Source organism: Gastrolobium bilobum, unplaced genomic scaffold (assembly GCF_033153095.1).
Source record: "Gastrolobium bilobum isolate Gb01-03AN ecotype WA unplaced genomic scaffold, APGP_CSIRO_Gbil_v1 utg139177, whole genome shotgun sequence".
NCBI lineage: Eukaryota > Viridiplantae > Streptophyta > Magnoliopsida > Fabales > Fabaceae > Gastrolobium > Gastrolobium bilobum.
In genome coordinates this window covers 49,514-55,417 of record NW_026899093.1, presented here as the reverse complement: position 1 = coordinate 55,417, position 5,904 = coordinate 49,514, and the positions used below count along the sequence as shown (strand labels likewise).

General features: G+C 39.1%; 1 long non-coding RNA gene across 1 annotated transcript; it reads left to right on the top strand.

Moving 5' to 3' along the window:
- The first annotated feature begins 3,441 nt into the window (after positions 1-3,441).
- On the top strand, positions 3,442-5,440 carry LOC133287126 (uncharacterized). The gene is made up of 3 exons (XR_009748202.1): positions 3,442-3,873; positions 4,487-4,549; positions 5,263-5,440. It is a non-coding gene; the product is annotated as an uncharacterized LOC133287126 (long non-coding RNA).
- The last annotated feature ends 464 nt before the right edge of the window (positions 5,441-5,904 follow it).

Genomic DNA, 5,904 nt, shown 5'->3' with positions numbered 1-5,904 from the left:
TTAGTTTAAATCGCGTGAGGTGGCGGTGGGACCCACCCCACTTGAAAGTCACTTAAGCCACCTCACCATATGACTATTCATCATCTTCTCTCTCCCCTCATTCTTTCAAAAACGCAGCAGCCCCCTTCCCTTGGACCATTTGAGTTCAAACTTTCTTGCTCTCATAACTTCATCAATCCTTAACCGAATCGAACGATTCTTGCTTGAAATTCGATGGAAACGATCATCTGAACCCCGTTCCACCGATTAGTTTCCCTTGAAACCCTCTCTTTGGTGAGTTATTGCCCATTTACAGCTGCGAATATTTGGAGGAATTTGAGGTTCATGGAGTCATTTGAGCTTCCATTGCTTGGATAAGACTTGGGGTAGCATCAAACCTTGGTTGTGAGTATATTTCCACCCCATTTACATGGTTTGATTGTAGTTTATTTTCATGAACCCTAAACCTTGAAATTTTGATGTGTGATGTTAGAGAGCTCAATTGGGAAAAGTTTGTACATGAAAGTGTCTTAGAATAATGTGTATTAGCTATAAATGCAATGAAAATTTTAGGTGAAAAAAATGATTTTGTAACTTAGAATATTTTGATGTGTCATGACTTGGATTTTGGAAATTGTGTTAAGATGTTATTGGTGAGTTGTTGGATGATTATATGTTGATGTAATGGTGTTGTGTGAAGTGTAGAAGGGTTGAAAATTGAGTGAAATCTCTTGGAATTCTATAAGTACCAATTCGGTCATATTAGGGAAAAGAGAGGAATTGTGTTGGAAAAATTAATCAGATGAGATGTTGTGTAATTAAATGGTAGTTAAATGGGTTGTGTGGTGGTTGGATGGTTGAAAAACCAAAGGAAAAATATTGATGGTGTTAAATGGTTAAAAGGAACCTAGAGTGAATTATTAAGCAAAACGATGCTTAAAAGACGTAAAACGAAAAAACGGCACTTGAATTAGCCTTGTGACAACCTAAGAGTGTATAATAAAATGAGAAAGAAAATTTAGAAAAATAAATTTTGAAAAATGCCTTAGAAGGCCGAACCTACCTAGTGTAGGAGTGAAAATTTGACGTTTTCGCATTTTGATAGAATTGACTTATACTGATGGCTGTACATGGTTGTATAAGTTGTCGTACGTCGATTTGAATCCCGAACCATGAATCGGTGGATTGCCCTTGGTCCCGGACCAATTGGGTTGAGGTAAGTGATTGGATTAATGCATGTGTAATTGTGAATTGGCATGCGTTTTGTGAACTTTGAGTAATTGGGAACGTCCTATGTGTAGGCGTTCTGTTGAGTAACAAACTTGGAACCTAAGCTGCTGTGGAGCTAAGTGAAAGACATTTGAGGTAACCTCTTGGTACTGGGGCTTGTTCCCCTTTTCTGTTCCACCATACCCATTGAGGGTAATGGTAGGAAGTGTATATGAGTAGTGTAGAACAGCATGAGCATGCATGTAGCATTTATGAGGGTACTTATGTACCGAGTCTCTGGCCAGTAGATAGTGTAGCCTTCGGGCAGTGCGGACTTCCACTGGATAGGTCTCCGAGAGGGAGTTCCAGTTGACCTAGGGTCGTGGTGTGTCAACCGGGTAGGAGCACACTAGGAAGTCTCGGGTGTATATGGATGGAAGGGGTACCTTGGTTGTGGTTCTTGGAACACGCCTTGGATGAGACCCGTAGGCTTATATGCCGAGGACATTGCGTGGTATTGGTAGCTACCATTCCAGCTCCGTCGTATTTTATATCCCGATATTCCCCAGTTTCTCTAAATTCCTTGCTATATCCCGTTTTGAAAGTGGTTGTTTTATATTACTTATATGCCTCGAAGTGAACCATTGGGCAGAGTTTTCTCCAGAACCTCTGGGTTACTGAGATATATCCGTATATCTCACCCCGTCTTGGGGAATTTATTTCGGGAGCTAGCAGTGGCGTTGGAGCGGTGGTCAAGAAGCCCGTAGGATGACTAGTGGGCATCTTTATCATTTTGCATTTTGTTGGCCTTGTGGCCTAGGCTAGACTTAGGGCATGAACATCCCATATGTATGTAGGATGAGTTTCATGTCATATTTGTTCATGTCGTTTTGCCTAAGTGTAGTTGTTTATGTCATTTGAGTTTTATGTTTCAAGTTGTAAATTAAAGCATGGAATTGTAAGTTGTAATTTAAAGTTTAAAGTTGTAAGTTGTAATTTGTAAATGTACAAGAGATGCATGATATACTATGATGGAAGGGCTTTAGGCCTATTTTAGGTTTATGATTAATTGTATGTGGAAATTGCATGAAAATGGACTTGATGATTGAAACAAGTTAAGAATTATAAAGTGAGTTATATTGTGTAATAAATATAAACTGAGTTGGGTTGTAAGTTCCCCAAGGCATTGTTGGTCCTTGTGTGTGCCACCCATTGGATTATTAGGTACATTGAGGTACTAGAGAGCTTATGCAAATTTGGGGATTTTAAGAAAAACAAAGGAAACTCTGGCGAATTTTCGGTAGAATTGGCAGATTTTAAACGAACTTCGGGAGAGCATATCTCCCTCCACAGAGGTCCGATAGGGACGTGCCATATGCCATTTTAAATCTTGAGATGTCCCCTACATGGTTTTAAAATATGAGAAAATTCTGGGTTGCACGCCACCCTATAGGAGTCGTTGAACACAGACTATCCAGAACCCCCTTAGGCAGGGGTTGTTTCTGGCAGTTTTTGGGAAATCAATTCCCGCCTCGTTTCTCAGTCAAATTAAGCATATGATATATTAAATTGAAGGTTGAGGTGTCTAGTTTGTAGCATGAAAATTTGAGAACAATTGGATGAGTGTATTTGCTGCAGAAATTCGTGGAGTGAGAGAGGTTTTGAGCTGTTTTGGGGTTGGTTGGCTGTTTTGCTTATCCAACTTCAAACGGCGATAACCGGAGCAAACGAGCTCCGATTAAAGGGTGTGAAAGCTTTTTAGAAAGGGAATTAAGTAAGAAAAAAATATAACCCGAGAGGAAAGTCTGGTTTTAAGCGGTGTGTTCGCAGAAAAATAATTAGTGAACCATGTTCGGAAAGGTAAAAACGTAAAGTTGAGAAATTGGCAAAGTGGGTTTTGGGAACCCCTTAGTAACTTATAATAAGTAAAGTAAGACATACAAATAGTTTAAATAAGTATTCCGCAAGAGTTTACAGTTACGGTCACAACTTTTTATTATTACGCTTTTTATAGTTTTAAATACTCGCGTAATAATCGAAAAAAGTTTATTCGCATTTTTATAAATGAATTGTTGTGATTGTAACTGCGCTTAATATCATAATTAATGTTAACAATACCGGTGTACAACGGGCTGTTACACATTCCCCTCCTTGCCCTCAAAAGGTGAACCCATAAGGAGAATAGCAAGACACCTAAGTATATTCCTCCCCTTTTGTGTGACCGTGTACCAACCACTAAGGAGTTGTGGAACCTAAGTTTACATTCTTCCTCTCTTCTAATTATTCGACTGAAGCTCAGCCTTGAGGAGGTGAGGTTCCCCTTTTGTAATTTTTCCTTGTCTACTCTTGCTCCATTCGACTCGATGATGACTACCGATTGCTTGTAGATTAGAGCCTAAGTTAATTCAATCCCTATCACCCTTGATCCAGCCGTGGACCATCACCAAGGAGCTGAGAACCTAATCCTTGAAGAGTGGATAGCCATCCTTGCATCCAATCAGAACCGTGCCCTTAGGAGAGTGGAAGAGTAAGGAATAAAGCACAAATCAAACTTCATGTTTCTGTTTTCTTTTGTTTGGCCACTGTATGTAGCCTAAGAGGATGCAATTGTGCCATTCCTCACCCCTTGCTCCTGCACTTTGGAACCGTTGGGATTCTAGTTCATGTAAGCTGAAGATGACCTTGGTGAGTTGGAAAATAACCTCCTTTAGTTTGTTGGACTGCACAGGGTATTAGAAAAAATTTATTAAGTGTTACATGTGTTGAATTTGTCGTAGACAGCATGCCTTAGGCCTAGAAGAGGTGGTATTTAAATAAAATCTGAATATCCTTGTTATGTTAAAAAAAACTGAACCTGTATATGAATGAGACTTTGGAAATTTCACTGTTATTTGTTGGCGAATTAAAATGAAGTCAGAAATTGTGTAGGGTAAGTAGAATAACAAAACCGAATTGGTGCGTATGGTAGAACCTTGGAGATTTTGTTTTGCTAGCAATTGTTGGAATAAAAATTTAGGCAGTGAACTACTAGTTTTGGATGCTTGATAAATCGAATAAAATACAAGAATGGAAAGAATGGAAATGACTTGGAAATTATAGGATTAATATGGATTTTCCACTGTTAACGAATTGGGGTATTAACTCTAAGTCAGAAAATTTAATTTGGTCTAGGGACCATGAAAAACCGAATTGTATGTATGGAAACCGATTACAGAATAAGAATAAGCGGCATGAAAAGTTGTTGATAAATTATATGAATAACATGAGACCAATTTTGACTTGTCACACATGTATTTAGGTGCACGTAACTCTTTTTGAGTGAGCTGAATTTTGGTGCTGTTGATTATTGCTTGGACACAAGGTATGTGTTTGGTGGTGAGACCTACCGTGACTATTAGCTAGCGTATGGAATTTTGAACTGATGCTCACATGTGCCTTATGATTAGTATTCGGTTATATGTTATATGTATTCTGCCTTTGGACTTGTCATGATGGGAAATTTCTGCCTATGGAAGTATTTGTTATTCGGCAGCTTGGTATTAAAGATATAAGAGATATATACTATATGATTATGATCTAGTCATGCATATGCACATCATGTTTCACCTGTTCTGTTTGTGTGTGGGTCAAGCATGTCATAGCATACAGCATTATGCACTCATCTTGGAGACTGAAGTATATAATAAAAATAAGCATACGTTTGAGCACGCATCATATAGGCATCCCTCCGGTACCAGGGTATGGGACACTTGGCTTCAGTCCTCTTAGGTCACAGTTGGAGCCCTTTTGAGGAGCCAACCAGGATTCTCCACTGTGTTTGTTAGTACGTGCACGACGGTGCTATGAACGTACATCTTTGGCGTTATATACGCATCTTGATTAGTATTTTGGCATTATATACGCAATATGATTAGTACTTTGGCGTTATATACGCACTATAATTATATGTTAGCATCTGTCCAGAAGAATTAAATGTTGATGCGACTGTTTTGGAATTTTGTGCCTAGTCTAATATTGTTGTTGTACTGGTTTTATTGCCACACTACTGGGATTTTTCTCACCCCTAAATTGCAGGAGGACGAAAGAGCAAATGAAGACATGGTTATTTTGGATATTGGCTGTTAATTTCTGCTGTTGGATTTCTGCTGTTAACTGTTTGCCTGTTGGATGACTGTATTATTGGAATATTTTGGGGAAGTTTGGATTACTGTTGGAAGCATTTTTAGGCTACTGTTTTAAGATTTTTATGATCAGTTAGGACTTTGGAAAAATCCTGGAATAGTTTTGCGAAAACTATTTCTTACGGTTTTGAATGCAGTTTTATAAACCGTTTTGCGAGCACTTTGCAAGTTAAGGTGTTTGTGTGCGACCCATCAGGCCCAACATAGCCACTGACATAAATGGGCTTGGGCCCATTAGGCCCAATCCATCTAATGACAACACAGAGCACTAGCAATGCTTTGTTGTCCCAGAGCTAGTTGAGTTCATCGAATGATCAACCTGTTATACCTATTTGGTTACCGTGTGAATTGTCCTTTCGTCTCGGTTATCCATCCCATTGACCTAGGTCAAGGAAAACATATCAACCCCTGCGGTCTATGGTTAGCTTTTGCCGAAACATGGAATCTTCATTTACGGACTCTAAAGAGCGGGCCATCTCATGACTCCTTTACTATGCATAGATTCTCGAGTTCCGTAAAGGTCATCCTGGTTTCA